Consider the following 27488-nt stretch of genomic DNA (forward strand, 5'->3'; position numbering starts at 1 on the left):
TCACCTTTCACTAGTCACAAAAACTTTGAAGAATTTTTTTGAAAGTGGTTTTGGGTTCTAGGGTCGAAGTCCTTTCTAGGCACTTATAAAAAAGTCCACTGGAAAATGCGTCCGATTTCGGTAGGCTGTTTTTCAAAAGAATCCCTCCATCGCTCACGATAGTTGTAATTAATTATTTTTTATTCTGGTTATTTCGCATCAATCGTACAAATACTGAATTAATGTTCAATTTACTGTAACTCTGCCATGTTTGATTTTACAGGTAGCACATTCCAATTGAAATTGAATTAGGATGATTAAAAATGATGCGATCACAGCGATAAGCTACAATTCTATTTTCAAGGAAAAAACCATTTAGAAATAGTGAAACACTCAACTCACAGCCATAAACAGGCGCTTTTCTAACTTAAACAGTCTTAGAACGAGTCTTTTATTTATTTATTTATTTGTTGGTTTTGAGACCGTTCTAACAGCCTTTTAAGGCCAATAACAAGTTCAGTCTGGACCACCGGCTTTACGTGACTTCCGAACCACGCCTCGAAGTATGTAATTACTCTCTGAGGAAAGTTAGGTGCGAAATTGATATCTCGCCTTAATGTAGGCTAGACATATGTACACAAATTCATCGTATTTGGGTTACGTCATACGATTCATTCAGTGTGTACATCGTTGCAGCCACCAAACACACCGCAACTACCCAAATTATGAAGCTTGAGTGAACTAAGGACGTTACCAATGCGATATAATCGCTAGAAAAATTCCATGCGGAATTTGTCTGTGACGGGAATCGAACCCGGATCATTTTGGTGGAAGGCTAGTACGTAACCACTGAGCCATCCCGTCATCTTAGAATCATTAGTTTTGGTCCGGTGTTACTGAAGCCAATATAATGTAATTGAACGTACGGGCAGTAAGTCTATTGCGCTTTTCTCTGTGTGACTTTCTTATGAAATGCATTATTGATTTGCTTTAAACTTACAGATTTTCGAGGCTTTTCATCCAAATTTCCAAAGAAATTAAATTGAAGGCCAATCTGGAGACTTCGGTCAACCTACAGCCATATTACGATTAATGGAGTTAGAAAGTTGAAACGTCAAACGTGGAGCAAAGGTTTCATCTTCTAGCTCTTGTATCTGTAGAGTCTCTCGAAGTTTATAAATCGTTTATCTCAATTTTGAGAATATGTGGAGCTGTAGTCAAGTGTCCACAGTGTATGTGGAATGTGTGAAAAATTTCAGCCACATCCCATAAACTCGGTTTTTTTTTGTACCATAGCGAAAATAAAGAACAACTTCCAATTTTAATCAATTTGTTGTTATCATCGCAACTTTTCTTTCCAATTGTACCTTACCGAAGACACGGCGAATCCAGAAGACGAAGTTAATGTAAGGAGAATCTGAACTCCAAAGATGTGAAATAATTGGTCAGTTACCCTTTTCACATATTTTGCATTTCTAACAAATGATGAGATAAATAATTGTCATTTAAAATGCACAAAAAGTGAGAATTTATGATCAAGCCACCGTTAAAGGACAAACGATGGAAGTAGTAGACCGCTTATATGATTGAATGAATAAATCATCCAACTCAAATTCGCAGCAATTTAAGTGTTTTTGTAATCAGAAAACATGACTACACTAAGTGAAATTGCTGCCTGAACTATGAATAGTGAACATCTGGCATATTGTTTGATGAAAATATCATTCAAAAAATCCTCACGTGGATTAACGTTCATTAAGACACTTTTAAATGAAATTATGTTGTTGATGAGTCGTATGGCTGTGTTGTGATGCCATAAATTGAAGAAAAAAGAAATTAGACATTTAAAGAAAAGTGAAACCAGTTTCCCTCTCATCACAAGTATTCTGATGGTTTCATTTGGAAAAATTGATTCGATCACAAAAAACAAGTGACATAACGCCCAAAACAATCGTCCTTGTAGAGTAGAATTACTCCAAAAGCGACACAACTGAGAAAGAATTTTTGTGTTTTTTCGACGAATCCGTTGTGTTTATTGATTTGAAAAGAAATCAAAAACAACGCTCGCGCTATGAAGTATATCCAGTTTATATATACTTTCATCGTGTCAGTCGATATAGTGGTGACAATGTTAACATGCGGTTGTATTACATTCCATTATTTAGTTAAAGATATTGAGATACTAATTTTGGAAGTGACGTTGCAAGATTCAGGAAATACTCAACAATGAAGGTTTTAGTCGCAAGCGCTAAAATGTGAAAATATTAGCGACGCTAACAATGCTAGTCATTTATACTTGCACAGTCTTTTAAATTTCATTTCACTCACAAAAAAGATTCGAAAGACTCACCTGCTGCAGGTAACTTTGTCTCCAGGTAATCTACAATAGCTGCCACAGCTGTAGCGCCCCATACAAAAAATACAGCTGCGGCAGATAATGAAGATTACCTGGAGACAAAGTTACCTGCAGCAGGTGAGTTTTTTGGAACTTTTTTGTCAGTGTTCGCCTGCATTTTAGCTCGTTTTAGCACAGCGCTGCCGGTAAGTTAGTATTGGTCTATAAAGTTTTCCATTTCAAAATCTTTCACTTCATTCGTTCAAACATTTTTCCTACTATATAGAGCGCACGAGCACGACCGTATCGCTTATTTTCGTCGCAATCGTCGATAACATAAGATTAGCGCCTTCTGAATCCTTTTACTTTTCGACGACTGGGTAAGCGAAAATATTACCACTAGTAATTTCCTTCCCAATTCATGTGCTTGTCCATCCAGGTTAACATATCAAACTGAAGTTCTTACTCCTCTGTCGAGATAATTTTGATTGAAAAAATTCGCCAGAACGTTCCATCATTCTAATCCAATTACTTTATTGAATCAACAATTCATTATCTAACGCTCACATTAGTTTCACTTGTTGTTCTGGTTATGGCATACGAATGATATCCTACAAATAGTGAATTAATGTTCCGTTGACCTTTCCTTTGTCATGCTTCATTTTGCAGGTAGCACATTCTAATTGGAATTGAATTAGGATGATTAAAAATGATGCTGTCGCAGCGATAAGCTGCAATTCAAAATAATGTTTAGTGTTAAGGGAATTGATTTAGATACGAAATAGTATGGCTCACCCCCATGAACAGTTGTTTTTCATAACTTAAACAGTCCCAGAATCACTAATGATGGTCGGGTATTACTTAAGCCAATAAAATGTAATTCGACCTAGATGATCAGTGAATTCTTAATTATCGATTATAGTCCTAAGAAATGAAAGAAATGTACGTATCGCCATCTGTCGATTATAATCTGTTACTTCGTCTGTTCAAAGAATCATATTTTGATCTCGATTTTGATGCCAACTCTTTTACTTCATTCGTTTTAAAATGCACTTGAGATATCAGACCACTCTAACAGGAGGTTCGCACTTTTTGGTCGCTTCTATCGGTAACAGATGACATTCTCAAAAGGTACTGATCTAGCGACTTACCCTTTTCTTAAGATTTTTATCCAGATTGCCAAATAAATAAAATTGAAATCCAATATCAAAACTTCGGTCAACCTACAACAAACAACGAAAAGACTGGCCCTACATTTGGGTGTAAATAGTTATTATTTATATATCAGCGATGATCTGAAGGTATTTTCTCGCATTAGATATCGTTTGTCAACTCGAGGCAAAGCCGAGGTTGACAAGAGTGTGCGAGGAAATGCCGTGGCATACCTACCGTGGTATATACAACGATTTTTGTGCAGAACTCTACAAATCTATAAATGTGGTTTACCTCAACTTTGAGAATATGTGGAGCTGTAGTCAAGCAATACAATTCGATGACGTGATACACGGTATATGTGAGTGTGTGAAAAATTTCAGCCGCCTCCCATAAATTCGGTTCTTTTTGTACCATAGTGAAAATGAAGAACAACTTGTAAATTTTATCAATGTTTTGTTAACATCGCCACTTTTCCTTTCAAATTTTACACCTTACCGAAGACAATGTGAATCCAGCAGATGAAATTAATGTTAGGAGAATCTGAACTCCATAGATGTGAAATAATTGGTCAACTGCAATGCCAATTTGTCTGAAGAAAATTTCGAATTTATTTAATTGGAATACAGCTCTGTCGGTTGATTTCCAGTTCACATTTTTCTCGTCTCTTACAGATGAGACAAATAATTCAAAATTGTCATTTAAAATGCGCAAGAAGTGAGAATTTATGATCAAGCCACCGTAACAGAACAGTGATGGAAGTAGCAGACCGCTTATATGATTGAATGAATAAGTCATCCAACTCAAATTCGCACCAATTTCAGTGTTTTTGTATTCTAAAAACATGACTGCACTAATTGAAATCGTTGCCTGAACTATGAATAGTGAACATCTGACACGGTATTGTTTGATGAAAATATCATCCAAAAACTCCTTTCGAGGGTAAATGTTCATTAAAATACTTTTGAACGAAATTATGTTGTTGATGAGACGTATGGCTGTGTTGTGATGCCATAAATTGAACAAAAATGAAATTAAACATTTGAAAAAAAGCGCAACTAGTTCGCATTTGATTACAAGTATTCTGACTTTTTCATTTGGAAAAATTGTTTCGATCAGAAAATACAAGTGACATAACGCCCAAAACGATAGTCCTTGTAAAATCACTCCGAAAGCGATAAAACTGCAAAGGACTTTCTCGTCTTTTCGACGAATCCTTTGTGTTTATTGATTCGAAAAGGAATTAAACAAAACGCTCGTGCTATGAAGTATATCCACTTTATATCCACTTTCATCGTGTCAGTCGACATAGTGATGACAATGTTAACATACGGTTATATTTCATTCAATTATGTGGTTGGTGATAATGACATGCTAATTTTGTTGGTGACACTGCAAGATTTACGAAATACCCTACAACTGAGGTTAGAGGCGCTAACTCTAAAATGTGAAAATATATTAGCGACGCTAACGATACACACCCCTCCTCAACAAAAAAGAAGTTTTTCCGAAATGCACCCAAAAACTAAGAACGGGTGTCGATTCAGGGACCTTTTGGGAGCTCAGAACAAAATTCAGTAAAATCGGACCAGCTCCTTCCCCATACAAAATTTTTCATTTCATGAAATTTCATACACCCCTCTTTACACTTTATCTTATAGTCTGAGGTCATACCTTTCTAACGATACCCCACTAAATGAGAAAAATCACTTCGTTGACTTGAAAATTGTCGTGAAGTCGCCAACTCGAAAACAGGCTAAATATAGTTAAGAGTGATATCGCCAAAACTTGAACCAATTTTGGTGAAAATAAATGCAATGGTTCGGCGATCCAGGCAAGCTATAGCTCGTTAGAATCGTCTTTCAATTCTAAGAAATAGGGATCTTTTAGTTTTTCTGTTAGTTTCCCATTTTCGGAGTGAACTCTTGAAAAGTCATAGCATGTCAAGGGGTGGTGAAAACAGTTTTTTTTGTGATAGCTCAAGATAGACATGTTTCTAAAAGTTGAAAATTTGTAGGAATATAGGCCTTTGGCAGACCTTCATAAAGAGTATAATCATCGGTATGGGCCGCCACCCGTTCTAGACTTATGACTCAAAATATGGTCAATGTTTGGTCAGTGCTACTGGCTTGCAACAGAATTTATCCGCGGAACTGACTATAGGGTGTTGTAGCTGGACTTACCCTCTTTCATTCCACGTATAAAAAACCCCAGATAAATTCTGTTGCAAGCCATAAAGTTAGTTGAAGTAAAATGTCGCTCCAGGAGACCCATATTTTTCAGTGTTTTCAACTTGTTTTTGGTCTTCAAACAGGCTGGAGCGATGGGAATGAAATAAACTAAATCAAAATTACATGTTCAGCTCGAAATTGTCCTGAACCGCGCGATCATTGGTCTTGAAAATGTTGCTTTCCTCCTTCTTCGTAGAAGGTGGAAAACCTCATTTCTTTTACTTCACAAAATTAACAGAAACTCAATTGCTTGCTACGAATATAGGTTTATTGTAAAGCAGAGATGCGCAGCGCTCGTTTACATATAAAAAACGTTATTTTACACACATTTCCATATTGTGAAGCACAAATTACATCTTGAGTGACCATTTATTGACTCGGCTTCGACATCTAGTGCGAAAAAATACCTTCATACCTACCTTGGTAGATAAATAACTATATTTGACTTTGATAGAAGGAACGTAAATAAAACGTTTTTGTAAGACAAATTTATGAAAATGAATACTATACTTTCTTTGATTACTCAGTTTGCTCTATTTTTGAGTAGGCGACTTCACGACAGTTTTCGAGTCAACAAAATGATTTTTCTCACATGAAATACATTGAGTGGGGTATCGTTAGAAAGGTATGACACCTGACTATAAGATAAAAATTAACTTCGATCAAAATATGTCCACTCACCGAACTTTTGTGACAAAACGATTTCAGAGGGGTGTATGAAATTTCATGAAATGAAAAATTTTGTATGGGGAAGGAGCTGGTCCGATTTTACTGAATGCTGTTCTGAGCTCCCAAAAGGTCCTTGAATCGATACCCGTTCTTAGTTTTTGGTTGCATTTCGGAAAAACTTCTTTTTTGTTGACGAGGGGTGAGGATAGTTACTTGCGCAGTCTTTAAATTTAATTTTGGACTGCCGAACAAACTGTGCTACACTCGCGGAATTTTGAAAACCGACACATTTTCTGTTTCTGTGTTTTACTTGAGTTTCTGATTTCTCCATATAAAAATACAGGAAAATGCACAAAAAAACAATAAACCACGAAACAGAAAATGTGTCGGTTTTCAAAATTCCGCGAGTGTAACACCATAATAAAACGTTTTGCACACACAGCCTCAACTGTTCGAAAATCTATGCTATCTGTTCGATAAACTGTGCTAACTTTTGGAAAAACTGATCTAACTGTTCGAACTGGAACACTATACAAAATTATATATACACACTGGTCGGCCCGTGAAAGCATGACTTGAGTTAGTGCAAGGTGTAATCCACACAATCCAGCCTTTACAATAGTTTTGTAGATCAAGTCCTAATTGTGATACATTAAGGACATGTTCCACAAGAATCATTTGTGCAAGAAGGTGCTCAATATTGTTTTTTCCTAACTAGTGTTGAAATATCTCGACAGTCAGTTGGCTGAATTTATAAACTTTCACGTCCAGTAGTCACACATAATAAAAGTGTCAGCATCGTCAGTATTAACATTTCGGGACATTTCTTTTTAAAAATTAAAAAATGTGTTAGAAAATGTGTGTAATTAGGTAGTGAACAGTTTATGTGTACAAGTTCAAGGACGAAACATCTAGAATAAATCAGAATGTGAAAAGAAAAATTTGGTACAAACCACCCCACAAGCATAGTTTTCGCTATCTAGGCGACTGTTTATGTGTAATTGATAGCCGCAGCTAATGAAAGAATTTTCGTTTAAAGTGGTTAAAGTTGATTTCGAAAAGTCTGCTACAGTTTCACCGACTTGTCAAAATTAATTGGAATGTGTTAGTGTGTGTGTCTCAAATGTATATTACACTCGATATTACACAGAGTTTACTTTTGCTTCACGATTTCGGCTACGTAATTCCTGTCTATCCCACTATTATGTCATTGGTTTCAAACACAAATGCTGATATTTTATTGCACACAATGAATTGTCTACCTCGACATCGCCTTGGGTTGGCCAATGCCATCTAGTGCGATGAAATAGCACACTAAAAAAACTTCATGCAGGTAATAGCCACGCTAATAATTATGGTATTGTGGTAAAAAGGCAGGTTAATTTAATTTCGGCTTCAAAATTCTTGCACCAAATCATCGTTATGGAAAAAGAGAATTAGTACAGATTTCCTCCAAGTTACGGTACTTTCATACGTAACCTCACTTAAGTTTCGGTAAATGTTTCGTTACTTCATTCATTTGTTTTTCATTTCGCTTTAACGTGGATGGTATTTGAAACGTCCTTGGAGATGACCTCTTTTATGGAATCATAACGTCTGATCTATACCCATCATCTACAAAACTATTGATCTACGGGTCTCCCAACACGCCGATTTGTTTAGCTGGCACTTAGTATAACTTCCATTCATGGAATATTTTTGAAGTAGAAACCGAACGAAAAGGAAATGTTTATCAAAATCGAATCATAAAATTATTTACATTTTAACAACAAAACACTTGAGCAGCCACTTGTTAATTTGTGCATTAACGTATGATGGTTATTAAAATATTGTGAACTGGAAAAATGATAAAATCGACACCATTATAGACCGATTAATATACATTTTACATAAAAGAATTTTTGTAATCAGTTTGAAAATATGCGATTAAATACATGATGATGAGACGACACTGTCATCTAAATTGAGTTGGTTAATTGAGCCAGTTGCATTAACATTTTTTTCCGCTCATAAATAAAGTGAGAAAAATGTTGTTATTAAAGTGCTGGGAATATACATTAAATATTCGTAATAATGGCCAGCGATCTCACGTACATACACGATAATTGGCGCAGTGACAGGTAAACTTAATCCAGTTTTTTTTCCTTCTCAATGTTACATTAGCCTCCTCTCACACTTTAAACGAGATGCCACATGAATGTCAAGCAGTTGCAGTCACAAGTTGCATCTTCGATTTGAACGTTGTACAAAAAATAAATGATTTCCCACTGCTTATTGCACGTATTTGTCTAAAAGTGCTTCGATATAAGTTAAAATTGACAAATTGTGGTCACTAAAGATTTCTTCTAATTTCACTGAACCTGTTACAAGATACCCATAACGATCTTAGTATAGGACAAATCATGTTTAAAATAATGAAGTAAAAGATTTTAAATCAATTTTTTGAAAATATATCAAATGAAGTAGTAGATCCGATTGTAAAACATCTGTAAATATCTAACTATGACTAACAGATCGAAAACTTCACCTTCCACGACACGGTATTTACTATCAGACAGAACCGAAAGCAAGTACTAATTTTGAGAAATTTAATTTAGAAATTGTTTGAGTAAGGGACATGTAAGGGATAATCCATTCCTTCCCAGCCGATTCATTTCGTTTCCAACCGATTATTTACTCAATGACAGGCTGAAAGCTTGGTATTTGCATATTATCAACGTATTAACTATTAACTGTAAGCTGCACTCTCATCGTATAAATAATTTTCACACGACTAGCACCATTTTTGTCACTTTAAAAACACTTTCCCTACTGATGATAACAGATGTCTCCAAATCTGTTGTTTTATTATTATGAACTAAGGTCTTAAAAATTTAATCCCTCAAGGACCTAATGATTTAAGGTTAAATGAAAGTAATTCCCGATGGAATTAAATTTTAATTCCAAAAAGAGTTGATCGCCTACCGTCACTCCTTGTAAGATTTACATCTAGATCCATATTTTTATCTATATAGTGTCCATGTGTAGTGTACTTAAGAGTCAATTCGCCAAAACTTCGAACAGTCGATATTCAAGCCGACCTCGATCCAAACGAGCTATGGCTCAAATGAATCGTCGTTCAATTCTGATAATATCGTAAAACAACTTTTTCCCCGAAATTTTTTTGTTGGGCTGACATGGCCCTTAGAAAAATTTTCTCCGGATCCGTGAAAATCGTTTTTTGTCAATTTATCAAAAACCATTTTGAGGTCTATTTACTATTTTCAAATAATTGATGAGGTAAAATTTTAGAATTTTCGTTCGTTTCGTCAGTCTGTCCTCTACAAAAAAATTTCTATGAGACATCTTCAGGCTGTATCAAGTTAGTTTTACTGACTATTATCTCATAAACCTATAAATAATAAAATTCGCTCGAAAGAAGCGAGTTGAGACACATTGTCAAAAATCAACTCCATTTCTATCTGGGACGGTGAGTATGGTCGAGTGGAGTGTCAATGGATAGGGCGAGAAGTAAGCTACACAACTCCGGGTTAGAGATTCCTGCTATTAACTTTCCCAACCGCCCAGAGCCCTTCAAAAATTTTGGTTTTTTCGAGGTTTTTCACTTGTTGTGGCGGCTGAATGGGTCGGACTTCGGCGTTTGTTGGTCAATAATATTCAGCTCATCGACCTTCATAAACGTACACAATTTGACTCTTAACATTTTGGAAAGGCGAAAACTGCTGTTACAAAATTACATTGTCGTGTAAATCATAAGGAGCGTAATTACAGAACTGATCCATCTTAATGATTTATCTACCTTCCATCGAAAGTAGTTCCAACTCCATGCTTAATAAATCGTCGTTTGTGTGACCGTTCCAATTCAACGGAAAACATGAAATATGTTTCATTATACTTTTCTTTTGACTGGAATGTATGATTAAAATTATTGTATTATCAGCTTAAGTACATATTTTGATCAATTAATGACTTTCCTTTTGTATACCTGCGACATTCTGATCAAAATATTTTGCGAATTCACTTAAATTTTAGGATTTATTATGCCATTTAATTCCATTTTTGAAAAGGGCTTAACAACTCCCAACCAAGCAACAAACAAAAAAAAACAGACGAGAGAATAAAAACTGGCAACCAAAATGTTAACCGAACATCTCACGATGATTTTGAAGCGCATATTTTATAAATTATGTTACTTAGTCTTACACCATTCACATAAATTTGGTTTTAATTGAAGTCATTTTGAATCGTTTTATTATCACAAAACTGTAATCTTTTACTCTTCAATTCACCTTAATTACTTGATGGCTTGACTCTGCGCTTGATTTTTTGTTGCTGTTGTTGCAGTTTTTGCAGTATACAATTATATGGTTCGCAGGTTCATTTATAAAATTATGCCTTCCAAGTATATATTCGAATTAATAAAATTGATGCGCAAGAAGCTCATTATATTGATACATATCTGAAATGTATAATTACAGACCGATAAATGAGTGCAGAGTGGAGCACTAATGCAAAATCGTTAACAGCCAGACGCAAACATTTTAACTCGCAACTTTGCATATAAAATACAATCTCAACAAAATCAGACGTTTGAATCGAATAAAAAATTTAATAATTTCATTTTTTTCATCGGTTCCGTGCCCCATTCAATACTCGAGCCAATTCATTCATAAAATTATTAAGTTTTCAATTTGAATAAATTAGTCGGGCAGGTTAGGTTATGCAACGGTTTTCATTCATAAAATTTCATATATTTTACGTAAGGAAATGTTGTGCAATATTGATTATATGGGACTGTATACGTCTAAATGTGTATGTGTATGGCTATTAAAATGCGCGGTAATATAACACGCTTCAATCAAACGACATTAAAATGCTGTGGGCAGTGCTCATTTATTTTAATTTGTTCAACAAAATTTGTATCAAATTATGTGGTTGAGGTAAATGAACGGTAATTATTGGGAAAAAATGATATCAAAAACGATGTAAATTTTGCCGCTACCAATTTTGAATTGTGCTAAACCACAACAAGGCCATTACACCTAATTTGAACAGACTTTGTATTACAGTTTCGGTATGAGCGATAAATTAATCCGCAACTAAACTGTCAGCTAACAGCAATAACTATCCAGTAACAAATTCCTTGCCTTATCCTGTCAAGCTGTTCAAGTTATGATTATACTACATGGCTACATGTCAGAAGAAATAAAAATGGGAGCTGCTGTTGTACAGACCCGATTTTATTAATAGTATATTACCGAGGTTCCAAGTTGTGTATTTGACAAGTGGGGTGTTACAGCCCGACCCGAAGGGGAGAGCTGTATTACCCACTTGTCAAATAGCAACTTGGAACCTCGTAAGTACAATGCTTCACGTGATTAGGCAATGTAAATGGAAATGAAACATACCGTAACACGTAAAAATTATTTTCATGTCGCCAGCTTTCTGCCTGACTTTAACATTATGATCGACAATGAAAACATAAAACGTGTTCGCACCTACAAGTACCTTGGTCTCATCTTAGACGAAAAGCTAACATTCGACTGTCACATCGAGCACGTTAAAAAGATGGTTCGTCCGTTCGCACCGCTGATGTGGAGATGTGGAAAATACATTCCGGCCGGTAAAAGAAAGCAACTTTATCATGCGTATGTTCAGAGTCACATCGTTTACATGCTACCGATCTACAGCCAGGGTAACAAGACAAAAATGGATGAACTGCAAACTATGCAAAATAAGTGCCTCAAAGCGTGCTTTCGACTTCCCAGAGACACTTCAACCACCTTTCTGTACAGCGTTAGCATTCTCCCAATTCATCAACTTGCCATAGTGAAGAGAGTGGTGCATCTGCATCGTATGGTTAAATCATTGACGAAACATGGATTCGACATCCGACTCAATGGAGACATTCATATGCGATCCTCAAGACGACGAAGCTGTGTGCATCTATTAAACATTCACCCATCACTACAGCAGTCCATCAGTGAGTATAACCGGCTCAGTTCCGAAGTCCGTCAGCTCAGGTGTATTCACTCATTTAAAGCTAAATTTAAGCTCAAAGTCATGAATGAAAGTGAGATGTTTTCTGCCATATCTCCCTTCGTTTTTGTGAATTGATTGTGGATAACTTTTTTGTGATATTTTATTCTAATTTTACCTTAGACGAAATTGATAGTATTCTTACTGTGATAAAAATTTAATTTATATTTTGATTGACACGAAAATTTGATTTTTTTTAATTGTATACTTTTTCGAATGAGGCTGTATTCCGCGCAATGTTTATTATGGAATGATAAAATAAATGATTTAAAAAAAAAAGTAGCTACTGATCGACCAACCAGATTTTCCTAAAACTAAAATATTCTGATTCGGTTCGTCGGTATACCTTTCACATCGCATACGATTTTTCTAAAAGTCTTAAAGTTGAAAAACTGCGCTTCAAAAAAAAACCATAATTTTGATCCACAATTAGTGCAATTAATATAAAATGAAATTGGTAGCCAACGTAATTTGTTGACTTTACATGAAATGAATTACTACTTGAAACTCGTAACACCTGTATCTCCGTTCTTTTTTTTCGTTTGATCACACATTTTTCATGTTTCATCAGTTAGGTCTTGTTGGTGGATACGTGTCTAACGCGTTACTGAAGGATACCTCTTTTATTGACGAAGCCAACGTAATGCTTCCATTCATTAGCATTTCATCAGCTCATTGGTTGGTTTATTAAATTAAAACGAAATCTTCTACTTCATTTGTTTCATAGTCCATTGTGGTGCAGGGGAAATTCATCCGTTCTCCGGTTGTTGTTATTGCAATCGATAACATAGTCAAATACTTATGCATTGTGTTAGCGTCGCCAAGTAATAAAATCCATCATATCATCATGAACCTGACTATTTTTAATTAAACAGCCGGATAATGATGTACTGTTGAACATTGAACAGATTAGTGTTCGATTAAAATTGATTTTTATTGTTTACTTGAATACATTGTAACATTGATTAACTTGAGTTAGTGATGGGGAAAATATCGTTCAGAGACTATAGAAATGCAGGCAGTCCTAAGTTTTCTGACACTGGTTTCTCAACATGTCAGACTTATTGATGATTTGAACAATTGTTTCAACTTCGACCACAATATCTTCTTGGTGGACTCATCAGCAGATATCAAAGACTTTGTCCGGAATGGAAATCATTCGAATAGTTTCTTCATTTTCGAGAGCAATAGAGGAAGTGTGAAAGGTTTAAAAAATCTGAAGGAATTCGGAAATAAAAATCCATTCATGATTGTTGTTCCGGGGAGTTCAATGTTCAACAGGAACCGGAATTTGATGATACAGATTCGGAATATTCAACGTAGCAACAGAAAATGGAAGCTTGCAATATTCTTTCAAACTCCCACAACGATGGACGATCTACGAGCTCACTTTTTGTGGCTCAGAGCCCAGTTAATGGTTAACGTATTCGCGACCGCCTATCTACCTTCTAGACGGTCGTTAAATATTTTTACATTTCATTCATATGGACATTTTGAACTGATAAACGTCACAAGTAGAAACTTGTGCGAGGAAATCTTTCCAAGCCTGGACTCCAACTGTCATCTGCACAGTTTCAGAATAAGCCAGTTTGAAAGCTCTTTTAACGAACAATTTTGGCTCACAGCGTTTCAAGCAGTGAATGCCACATTTTCAATACACAATGCAAATTATCGTACTCCAGTAGAGTATTTTATGAACGGAGTTGAAATTTATTCCACTCTTCACTCGTACAATGAGAGATCGGTTACTTTTCCCATGTATCCAATATCAATGTCGCACATAAATATTATAGTTCCCGAAGCAGAACCATACTCGGGCTTCTATTCTTATTTGCGGACGTTAACGTCGAATGAGATTTTCACTTATTGCGGTGGAGCAATAGTTGCAATGGTTTCAATGCTAATTGTTTGCCGCTACATAAAAGAGAAGAAAATTGTATTCCTTCAAAGTTTGTTGGATGTTGCGAATCTTCTGGCCAATGAAAACAGTGACATCAATTATCAACGACTCTCTCGTGCCGAAACGTTTCTGATTTGTCCACTAACATTAGTTGGGTTTGTTGTCGTCAATGGGTACCTTTCATCTTTGCAAAGCTATCTGACAGAGCCGGTTCTGCAACCTCAACTGAAAACCCTTTCCGATCTTTACAATTCACCGCTGTCTATTTTAGTCCCATATGGATACACGGATAAGGTTCTCAAAACGGTAACTGATCGATTACCGCACGCTAATTGGAGCAACAAAATTATTTCTATTGAAAGGAATCAAATTAAGAATTACCAACAACAATTTTTCCAGAGGAATGTTTCGACTTCATTTTTGATGATTGATAATGACTTTGATATACTCAAAAGCGTTCAACGTCGATTGGGCGTAAGGAGTTATTACGATACTAACTTAAGAGTTTAAGAGTTAAGAGACAACGGCAGTCACAGAGAACGGACGTGTTTATGCGTTGCTCTCTAAAAGTGTTTCTTTTGTGTGGCTGTGTGTGAATTCATTTTCGATTTTGTCTAATTTCTGTGCCAACTTTTACGGCTTTGGTGTTTTTATTTTGCTGTAATGTTTAAATGGTGAAATTATTTTAAAGGTTTTATTAACGAAGTCAAAGTGTTGTTCTCGTAGGTCATTTTCTCTTTGATCAATAAAGTCGTTCTCGCCTCATTGTGCGATATCAACAATTGTGTTATTTCCTTTGTTATTTAACATGTGCTTCGTGGCGTCGGTTTACGGATTAACAATCGACTCTACCAGAAGCTAATGCTAAATTACGTGCTCGATTAATGTACGAAAATGACACATTGCCGTATGGCATCTGGCAGTCAATTTTAGTGCAGGTAAGGTACAAACGCTTCGGGTTCTCATTTGACACCCCAAAACCACATAGCAAATTTTTACAAATTTGCTGTGGTACAATCCCAAGATACAGAAACTATCTTGTACTCCAAAATGACCGCGAGGTTTAACAGATCTATTGATTGATACGTTGTATGGATGTCAAGGGATATGACGAAATACGAATCATTCAAACGCTACAACCTGCAACGCCAGAACGAGTTCAGTCACATGGTGGCATGGCGATTTATACGAAGAGGCAACTCATGGCCTATGGTGATTAGACACTTGCTATTACCTAAAACTAATAGCCGTAACCGTAACAAAGTCGGAAATATCAAAAAACCCAACATTCGCTTTCTCCATAAAAGAAACCATATCGACATAATGTCAATAGTAGAAAGAGCTACAACATGACAATGTTGATAGCGCCATCTTTGGGAAAATGTACAGGTCAATTAGTGATGGTTGTGGTATTCGCATACCACCCACGGCTTGGAGAATTCACAACGTATGGGACGTTAACACACGGTCGATTTGTGAACAATCTAAGTCGGGAGAGATATGATGTAAAATCACAGTCCATATGATCAAGAGACTTGTACAATAGCACAACAGGCCCATCTGAGGCTTAGGTGCTGGGCTTACACCCTCCCATCTAATCTAATCTAATCTAAACTTAAGAGTGGCAACTTCACTCACTATGTTTATAGTTTATGACACGGTTTTGTTCATTGATAAATTAAACGAAATTATTCATTGGACACACAGTTCAGGATTGTTTCAGCAATGGATGAAAAAAGCAAACTCTGGATTTGAAAAAAAGATTGTGACATATAGCCTCAACAAATCAAAAAACCAGACAGATGACGAATTTGAATTTCCGACGATCATTGTGTATTGTTGGATAATCAGCACAGTTGTACTGATCATTGAGATTATGTGGGCCAAGGTATCTAAATTAATGAAAATCTAACTCCAACTGCACTATACCCAAAGAGCGATGCTGTGTCTGAAACTCATCTTATTGTTGATGTGGTTGCTTCACATGGACAAGGCCATGGACAATTACCCATTCGATTGCAGTGTGGATTTTACTAGTCTGCCGGGTTCATATTCAAAAGTTCTAATAGTTCGAAGGTGGCGCGCGCCATGGCGTTACGGCCATTTTGACAAAATTGTTAGTTTACTTTAAGGAATATTTTACATTACCTTTTAGATGATAGGATTCATGCACAATTTAGTCGCACATCATGTTGACATCATTTTTTTTATTTAAAAACTGAATGTAATTTAAAAAAAATTTGAGTAGAGCATCAAATTTGACATTTTCTTACAAATATACTAGCCATACCACTCATATTTGTACTAAGATGTAAGTGCCTTACCTATGGAGACTATGATTGAAATGCAAAATTGTTGTACCTAATTTCAGGCCTGTACATGTTCATCAAAATTTCTAATTTTACCAACGCACTTCAAGCATAAAAGTTGTTCTAAATAGGGTTCCTAAAACTGGACAGTGTATCATACATATTTTGGAATTGCACTGCAAAAAAACATTCATACAAAACTGTACTCTATTTGGCAACTGTCACTATGATCAATTATGCTCAGAGTGCGTTGATTTTATGCTTTAAAATATTTGAACAAAAGTCACAGAAACTGTACTTGAAGAGTAATCATACCAACGTCGTACGAAACATATGATAACAGATGACGAAAGCAACTTCATCTATTATCAACTCACTGATAGCGACACTACAAGCAAATGACGATTCATGCCGTAGTAAGTGAGCTAAATTACTAGTTGTTGCTCTTAAGTCCATCAAATTTTCGTAAACGACTGGTGGCTTCTGTTTCATTGATCTCAAGCGGGCTAATCAGCTCAGTAGATCCTTATCCTAAAGCTTAAGCTCTTAAACGACTTGGACTGGCTATGAGTTCACATAAACTTATCAAAGGCTTTCTTACGAGTCAACAAACCGAAGCTACTTTTTTCTGGATCTAGATCTGATCACGTCAAAAAACATATTCATCCTCTCATTTTGCTAAATGTGGACAGTTGAATACCGGTTTTGCAACTTTTTATGTAAGTTGCAGCGAAGCGGAAGCAACGCCATCTGTTATGATCTATCTGAATATTTATTGCATTTAAAGTACTAGATTCAGATGAACGTGGTGACTGCGTTTTTTTAGTTTGTAAATTTGATGTAGTTTTACAAAGTGATTAAGACGAGAGTTATCACTATACCATGCTATTATTGCAATCCTTAATTTTCTTTTACTTTCAAGAAACAAATCACATCGTTCGATTAACCGATTCATTAATTTACTTTATCTTTTTTGCAATAAAAAGCAAACTCATCATTGTCAGCACGTTGCTCACTTATTTCTCGACTTTTAAGAAAAGTTCTTTCTTTCACGATGTTCGATTTCTTAAAAAAAGAAAAAGAAATAAAAGCAAAAAAATCCAATTACAAAATATCTCTTTCACATCTCTTTAAACAAGCTGATTGTCGCTCTGGTCGCTCCATTAAATTTATGTCTCAATTTCAATATGCATTCAAACGCATAAATATCAACATCTACCTACTCTTCAATGAGAAATATAAAAACCATAAATACATTCCTTCGTTTCGATAATAATTTCGAATTTATATTTATAAACAAACTCTTAAACACATTAATTATCATCAAAATAAAAGTAGAGCTCGGAAATACGTTATATATATACCACATACTTATGATGCTTACGTTCAACACACCCACCACATAATGTCGCGTTTTAATTTAATTTATTTTTTATTTTGAATTAAATTCGATTGTTTATTGTAATGTCGCAATCAGTACGGAAGAAATGGATGGTATGGTAACAGGATGTCTTATTAATGAAAAGACGGCGCCAATGGATTATTAAAAGTGTTAAACTCATCTTTGCAAGATATAGGCATAATCTAATCTCTCTTCTTTTTTTTAAGTAAAATAGAATTCAAATGCATGATTGATGGACAGTATCAGATTACCCTAACCATTGTTTTCAACACCCTTTAGAAACAACTCATCTGTTAACAACAACAACAGTAAATCGCGTAATCTATAGTTAACGTTACTACTACAAAAAAAACTATATGCTAAAACAAACGAAGTACAAGATTTTTAACGAACATTGTGCATTACTTTTAACAAGAAAAGTGACAGATTTTATGAATATTAAATTACAATGCGCTTTCAGTTTCCTGTAGGTTTACATAGCAGCACGAGTTTGACATAAAATTCTTTTGTTTTCAGGTCTTTTCTAATTGTTCTGAAATGTCAAACTCGCATAAGCTACGTTATTTTGATGATCGAAATGAATTTATCGGCTTGTGCCTTCGGCTCGTTCCACAAAGCTCATACTTGCCTAAATAACAAACTTACAATCAAGGACGTAATAAGCAATTAATTTCATGCGAAGAAAGAGGATTGAGACCGTCAGAATGAATTTTTTTCCTCCCCGTAGTAACGAGGTCTGATAGGTTTTTCGTTTTTTAGTGGCTTTATGGCGGCAGAGAAGTCCTTAGAAGTTCTCCGACGTAGTCAAATTTTCTCAATTTCCTGTCAAAACCTTGGACAGCGACGGCCAACGGCATCCGTAGTATCGTTGGACTCCTGGTGGACTACTCTCGATCCATTGTCAAACTTGTTTGGTCGCTGCTGTCCAAGAGATTCCGAAACCGAAAACCATATACTGATTTTCAATGTCTAGCGCTTCCACACACGGACCTTTCGACCTTTTTTGGGTATGTATCGCAGCGTCTTTCTAAGCACTACAAACCTGCACACTTCCAAATAAATCGTCTGTTTATTGGCGACACAATTCAACTTTTAGTTCACAAATAAATATTATTCAACTTGCGACACAGCTCACTTTTACAACTCCACTGCCAAAAATAAAAAGACAACCAGAAAAAAGTTGTTCCACAAAATTGTCAGTGGAGACTAACGATTCTATGGAGCCATCGATCATTCGGATTGGATGTGGCTTGAATTTCCTTTTCATAGTTTTCGCAAATTCATTCTTAAAATTCCAAACTTTTTTCGGAACGTTTTCCAAAAAAAAGAGTTCTTAAAAATAAGGCCTGGTGCTATGATTTGCCTCACGTTTGTAAAAATTTGTAAAACAAATTTTTCCCTTTCTTGATTCAACATTGGTATACTAAAGGAAACTGTCTTCTACTACTTTCCTACTACTTCTACCATTAATACAACGTAATATTCACGAATTGTTTTCTAAATATATTTTACCAAGTATCACATTGCACATCAAGAGCATTAGGCAGAACTTATACATAAACGATATTAATGTCTGCACGCGGGTTAAAGATGTAAATTTAAGGAATGTATGTTACATCGAGTCGAGGTGTATACAAATGTTGATTTGGTATTTTACATGGGATCAAGCAATTTAACATACTCAGATAGGTGTGACTTTGTGGCGCTAATCATTAAATTATAGTACGCTGAGAGATGATTATCAATAGTTCGTTTTTTTGCTCAACACCAACAACATCGAATAAAATATCTCTAGTCTTGTGAAATTATTACACCTGGAGCTGTAAAACGATGAGGTGCGTGATAAAGGTGCGTTTATAGAGATAGTATTCCCTGATATAATCAATTTTAATTGAAAGAACGATGAAACCAATTTTTGAATTATATCTCTCCACGGAAGAGAGTTTTTTTTCTTCTTAAAAATATATTTCTGTATGCGTGATTATGACTCTTCCACACTTATGTTATGACGTAAAGTGTCTATGATACCTCGGCTGGAATAAATCACAACCGAGTTTCACAGAAATCGCAACAAATTTATGCGGAAAAACTCGTTTATTGAGTCTACGATTATAAATGATCTGGCGTGTAACCCATTCGAAAGAACTATAATGAATAGGCGGTAATTTTATGCATAAAATATTTCAAGAAAAAAACATCGAATTGCTCATTCTGATTTTAACGACAAGAGGAAGTTCATTATGACGAGCATTTCAGTTTGTAGAAGAAAAAAAAGTGAAAAGCGTAGGAGTCGATTGCTGATACTATGTCTTTTCGGATGCAAAGTTTTGATGATGTCGAAAAGCTTTAATTTTTCAAAGTGTTTTGACTAAATTACCTAATATGGACTCATTGAATGTCGTTAGACAATACCTTAGTTTTTTGTTGTCATTTTTTCGAACTGTGTGAAGTAAAATCACTTCAGAATTTCCTAATATAATCTTTATGTGAACTTATGTCAGGTCGGTTAATTCGAGCTATATAAATAGAACCAGAGCTTATTTTTGGGAATTTTAATTCCGAAAATTCTGAGAAATTCCGAAAATTCAGAAAAAAAGATGCAATAGTCGGGTGCGAGCTGTCCTTTCGCTCATATTGAATGTGAAAAGCGATTTTATGGTTGATTATCGTAGGTCGGCGACGAGCTCGAATCGCAATGTTGTCAAGCTGTGATCGGCCTGGTCTGGGCCAGGGAGCCGCCGTTAGGTGAAACTTCTTTCGGCTCTATAAAATTGAATTTTGATCCGAATTGAGTGGGAAAAACATCCTGTGTTCCTTGAACCTTTCTGCATACGAGAAAAATATAAGTGATTGAAAAAGTACGCAGGTGGCGCTGTAATTGAAGATGGCGCCCATCAATGTGTGCAAATCTGGAAAATCCTAGAAATGCTTTTGTTAAAGTAATTAATGTTTTTTATTTTTAACATAAAATAGACACCATTCGGAATATTTTCGCCCATGGAACCATGTCAAAAATATTTCATTTTATATTTTTAAATAAATTTTCAAAAATCAAAATTTCATAGAGCGAAAAGAAGTGTTGGGCAACGTCGGCTCCCTAGACCAAACCAAGCCGATCCCAGCTTGCCAACATCGCGATTCGAGTTACTGGTCGATCCATCTACGATAATCAACCATAAAATCGCTTTTCACATTCAATATGAGCGAAACGGCTTTTTTGGACAACTCGAACCTGACTACAAAGTCAATATTTTTATCATTATTTCCGCTATGAGAAAACCAGCCAGAGTTTATCGGTTTTTATGTCGCCGTCGTTTAAAAAAATCTGAAAATTTCCGAATTTTTCAGAACTAAAATTTCCGATTCAGTGTTCAATTTTCAGAATTAAAATTTCCGAATTTTTCGGAATTAAAATTCCCAAAAATACAGTGGATTGGATAGTGGATACCGTAGGGAAATGTATGTTTTGTGTCTATTTTGTATATCCTTCTGTCAACTCTGTTACTTAGCTTTTAAACGTTTTAGTACATTTTCTCGAAAAAGAAGCGAAAAAGAAGCCATTCGCGATTTGCACGTTAACCGATGACACTACTTTCTAAGTTGGAAAAATTTGAATATCGGACATAAGTATGTTCAACTTTTGCTCACTACACATTCATGTCACCACTTTCTATGTTGACAAAATTTGAATATCGGATCGTACATAGGTATGTTCAATTTATTCGTACCGCATCCCGCATCGCCAATATCGAATGCCCCGTGGAATGCTCACAAAACCATTTTGTTGTTCGACCAACTTTTGTGTAAGACAAGTATTACGTTGCATGTTCCGGGAACATTGCTCCCGTTTTCTTTTGCTATGCATAGAAAATTCACATAAATGGAGATATGCTTTTGTCAATTTAACTGATGATTCCTTTCAATACCAAATATTGTGCTCAATTGAATCGATTCTCACCTTTTCAATAATCACAGGTCCACAAGAGAAAGCCGAATCATCTGCTACTTTCTGGCGCTTTTTTTCGGTACAATTTTTGGCAGAATACGTCACCCACATCGATAATAGTTATTTTGTGCGTAGACTTAAGTACACTTAGTACTACTACGTTAGTAGACCCTTAAGGGTTTTTTTTTGTCTGACTTTACAACTGACTTCGCATGAGCGTACAACAGTTAAATGATAGTCAAAGTAATATTCATTTTTATTTATTTAAGAAAAATTTAGAAAGGATTTTTGATCAAAATAAGAAGAATGAAAGAAACAACTCTTAGACAGCTCCAGTAAAAAAATAGAAATTTCCCTAATTGACATAGAATGTATTGTATGCATATCGAGCTGATTCACAACAAGCTTTGAATTCATTGGCACGGTCTGCATCGTTAGTTTCGCAAACAGTATTACTGTACCATTTGTGACAATAGAGTCCAGTACTGCATTTACTTGTCTGTCTATTGGAAGGAACGTTGTTGATGTTTCCGAGAGCCGTTGGTGTCAAGCATTGAGAGACCTGACCAGTTCCATGAACTGACTCGAAAAAGCATCCACAGAACAGAACCATGAATGCCAACATAGTTGGGACTATAAATTTGGACATTTTGCACCGTTGTTGTTTTTCCTGAATCAGCAGCTGTGGAAAGAATGTGAAAAGATTTTACTTATAATTTACTTATACATGTTCATTTTGACGAGTTGGGGTTTGTTATCTAAACCGAAGGCGTGGATCATGATCCAACTCGTCATTTGGACAGAGGTGCATATTTTATGTGTGAGAAGATAGACCCGAATTCTCTCTCTCTGAGCTAATGCATAATGTACGTTTGACCACACAGAGATGTATTAGTTATTTTCCTAACGCATGCTGAAAGGCTTTAGCGAATGAGAGGTTAGTGATTGAATGAGCCGGAGGCGAGTTCTGGAATCGAGTTCGCTAAAAAAGCATTTCAGCAAAAGTGAGGAACAACGATAGTACTAAAAAGAAATAGGTTCTGTAGCAGTGGATGCATAATCCAGTAGGTTCAGGTTAAATTTACACACAAATTTCGATATTCCCCCATCCCCCTTAACTAAGTGGGTACCTAAATTATTTGTTTTTAAATCTATGAAAAAAGACGGATTCACTTTTTTAGCCTTCTATGTACCTATGTACCATTTAAATTACTATCCCAAGAATATTTTCCACACTTCGGATAAAATGAACACGGCTAGTGGAAATATATTCAAACCAACTTTTAATGACCACCCATCTCTACTAGTACGAATTGCCTTAGAACAAAAATAATTTATTTCAAACACTTACAATAAAACTTTATGTTTACAATGTACACTTCTACTTTTTACTGACTTTGGAGTGAAATAGACTGTCTTTATATACACCAAAAACTTATCATCAATTTACACAATAACAAACTTAACTAATCGATAGATTATAAACCAGAATATGTTCAAAAAACAGGAACCAAACCGATCTATAAAAGGAACCAAGGTCATCAAAACTAATGCATTTAAGAGGTTCCGAATCTTCAGTTTTGATACAAACCAAATACTATGACGCCATCTCGTTTCATTCGAATGAAACGCTTGTGATTATTTTTGATAGCATTATATGGCTGTTATGCTTTATCACAATAGATTAAGGTTAGATTGTTTAGTATGTGCTTATTATGTAGTGCGAAGCACGGGTTTTCAGGGGGTGTAATGTACCAACTTCTAAAAATAGAAAATCAAAATTCATAGCTGACCGGTGGAGACTCGCTTGATAAACAAATCCCTAACTCGTGATAGAAAAATTGTGTTTTTAATTAATTTCATCAAAACAAAACCTAATTTCGAAGAGGTGAGACTAAATTTTCATTAGTGTAATGATTGGCTTAAACATAGTTGCTTGTCCGTGACTGTTGTTGCATTAACAGAAAGTGAAGTTTTGTTTTGCATTAGTAAATTACAAGTGAAAAATCATTGTCGAAATCAAGTAATTCACTAAATGTGAAACCACAGTTTTGATAGCTAAGGTTGAAATTAATTATTCGTGACGTGAGTTTATGCTTTCATGACCCATTTTCTTTTTTTGGTAGTGTGTCTAAACTGAACGGTCGGGCCTCTTAATGGGTCTGCGGCGCAATTGAACATGATCAAAAAAAAAACAGGAAGCAAAGTTATCAGAGCTAACGCATTAAATGGGCCTACGGCACAACTGAAACCTGATTTTGTAGTATTATGTATCATGGCACCTTAGGCACCTTAGACTAAATGGAAATAGACTGGCAATGGGTAATGGTAAAACTGAAGCTAAAACTGAAAATTTGAAAAATTATCCACACGCCGATTTTTTGAATGGTACCCACTTACACTATTACACATTTCGTATTTACTTTTGCTTCAGCGCTCGAACAAAAATTTTTGTGTGAATTGTCAGTCTATTCCTATTTTGTCTAAAAAGTCGCAACATGAGCAGTAAAGTGATGCTATTGCGGCGGTTCATGTAACATTAGAATTCACCACTCGCATGTCATTTTACACCCCGACGGAAATGGCATTATATTCGGTCATTCCGTAGCGTCCCATCAACCGAATCAGACTCATATATCGTATCGTAACCAAATTTACTGAATAAATTTATTGTTAAGAATTTATTCAAGAATTTTCATTTAACGGAGACGAACTCCGTACTATGCCCACTCATATCAACTGCTTCAATTGCGACCTTAGTGCAAGGTATTTTTTGTACACTCGATAAATTTCTTCCTTTGAATCAAATTATCTTGTTGACGCTTGTTCGTGCAAGGGATTCGTGTCACTTTCAAACCATTTCATCATTCTCATCAAATTTTAATAAATACCGATTAAAGAAGTGTGTCAATATGGCTCGAAAAACGCACCGTTTTTTTTATAAAGCCCATAGAGGTATAAATTTCACATGCGATCCCGTGTGCGATGATGCTTTCTTGTGACTATTTGATCGATTACCGTTTTTAATCGATAGATACGTTTATTCTGAGTAAAACATTGTTTTGCAGCACCACCGTTCAAAAATGTACTCCTGATTTTACACGACTCCTTTAGAATCTCAAACCTGGGCAGTCCGTGTCATTTATAAAAGGAATTACAAAATATATTACAAAAATTCTCAAGCCTCAGCGTAGTCCTCCTGTCTATCAAAAAATATCTCAAGAAAATTCTCATATCTCACCATATTCCTCACTTTTAACAAAAAATATCCTCAATACTCAAAATTTAAACTTTACCAATATCTCACCAATCCTCAGCCAATTTTTGAGACTTTGAGATAGCTCAAACCGTTCTCAATTGAGACTTTATTTTTACTCGGGTTGTGCGTTTTGTGCGAATGCTCAATTGTAACAAGAATCACTATATAATGTGAATCCAACTGTTTTGAAAAAACAAAACAAAATCAAAGGTCTGTTTTGTGTGAATCATCTAAATCGTTAATGAAAACCTAATAAGCCGGGGTGCTGCGGGAATTGGTCTTAAGATGACCTCAATTGGTAAACAGACCCAGCGATTTTACACCGAATAAAAAAATACATTTCATTTCATTCATTTCCGATAAAGTAGTAGCGTGGAATCGTGTAACTTCAGTATGCATTAGCAATTCAAAGGAGCTACAAACATAACCCATCAATACTGCATCTTTAAGTAGCGCTATTTTAATTTATCCCTACACTCCCTCTTACAGCAATGTTGAAAACCCCGTCCGAAGTTAATTTAAATAAATTCTTATATATAAACATAGCAGAAATTGAGATCGGTGTAACAAAGTGGCTCAGAAGTCTGTCGACCGAAATGGGCATAGATTGTGCCGAGCCGACCGTAATCTACCAATCTTGCATCAGCATAGCGGAAGAACCTCGTAAACATCATCGCATGAAACAAGTATAGAGGTACCGAGAGTCATTATGAAGCTAAATTCAATAGAAAATCATATCATTCAATGGAAAGAGTTTGAACCTTACTGCTTGATCCTACTGTTGTCAATGGTGAATGCCAATATGGATTTAAGAGGCGGTGTTGGATGTTGTAATTCAATCATAGGTGTGAAAATTAATTGAGAACTAATCGTAGGATTCATTCATTCTTTTCACATTTTGTAAATCGATAAAGAACCTACAATATTTTACTCTCCGATTTTCACTGTAATTGTCCGTGTTTCCTGTAACAATCTAGATTTTTGACGTTTGAAAAATGTGAGCTAGTGCTTGGATCAGTGCAAATAATTTCGCTCAGTTTATGATTTTTATATCAAAAAAATGCAATCTGAATGGACAACCAGGAAATCTAAAGGTAAGAACTCCTACTATGACCTGTAACACGAGCTGCTATCGACAGCAAGCGAAGAAAAAGCGACGGGCATAGACAAATGATCTATAATATAGAAACATGTATGTTAAAACTAATGAAGTAGTAGATTTTCTATAAAAAATAGAAGTACTAGACTTTGACAAAATAAAAGAAAAATAGTATTTGAGAACAACATATTCACTAGACTTATATAGTCATACTCTGGAAAGAAGTTTATTGGACGTAGCTTCCGACGGAATGAGCCCATATGTGTAAAACAAAAATAAATAAATTGCCAAACAGCATTTTGCGAATATTTTTAAAATTCCTTAAACAATGCATCGATTATAGCTTTGAAGCGCCGGTATTTACTTCCAATTGATCTGTTCAACTGAGTTATTCATACTACGCAGAAATAAGAAAACTAATTGAAGAAAAATCAAACACAAAACATCAATTAGTTTTTAATCAAATTCATTCGGAATGAACCTTAAAATTCACTTGCTTCAATATCGACTTTATATGTTCAATTAATTAACGTTAGACACGGCATGTTTGTTCAGACAATTTTTTTTAGGTTAAAACAAGTGCTCAATCATGTGTAGCTAACAACATATATATAAATCAGAGCAAGGTAATACAAGGTTGTTTCGATAAGATCAAATTTATGTTTTAAAATGAAACACCGATTTTCGTATGGTTATTGTGTCTATTTACATGGTGTGTCTCTCTCTCTCGATATAGAGTCTACTATAGTCGAAATCTAATATGTGATGAATGGATATTAATAGTAGGTCGATTCATTAATGTATACGGTACGTGTTGTGAGTAATGAAACAAATAGATTTCAATGCATGTTTTCGTAAATAAGTGTCAAGCCTTTTGTGTTTTCAAAATTGGTCTTTGCTTTTTTGCTACCATTTATTTCTTGGATAACTTGTTGTAGACTATAATGCACAACTAGTTCTAGTTCCTTTGCATACTGGTAGCGTTCAGTCGTCATCTCTGTTCAAATATAAACGATTGGCGACATGTCCACGTCCAACTGTAAGTTCATTAAATCACTCCGCACTGACATTGTAAAACATCAATTCGGAACGCCACATCAGAGAATATTACCATTTTCTTTTTCGGATCACATTATGCAGTCGACTTTATGCCATATCCCGCAACCAT

General features: G+C 35.4%; 1 long non-coding RNA gene across 1 annotated transcript; it reads right to left on the reverse strand.

Annotated features, from left to right (window-relative positions):
• Positions 1–22194: 22194 nt before the first annotated feature.
• On the reverse strand, positions 22195–23396 carry LOC119076631. Its single transcript, XR_005087665.1, has 2 exons — positions 23314–23396; positions 22195–22644 (listed from the first exon to the last, which is right to left on the reverse strand). It is a non-coding gene; the product is annotated as an uncharacterized LOC119076631 (long non-coding RNA).
• Positions 23397–27488: the final 4092 nt, after the last annotated feature.

The sequence above is a fragment of the Bradysia coprophila genome, unplaced genomic scaffold, assembly GCF_014529535.1.
Source record: "Bradysia coprophila strain Holo2 unplaced genomic scaffold, BU_Bcop_v1 contig_232, whole genome shotgun sequence".
Lineage (NCBI taxonomy): Eukaryota > Metazoa > Arthropoda > Insecta > Diptera > Sciaridae > Bradysia > Bradysia coprophila.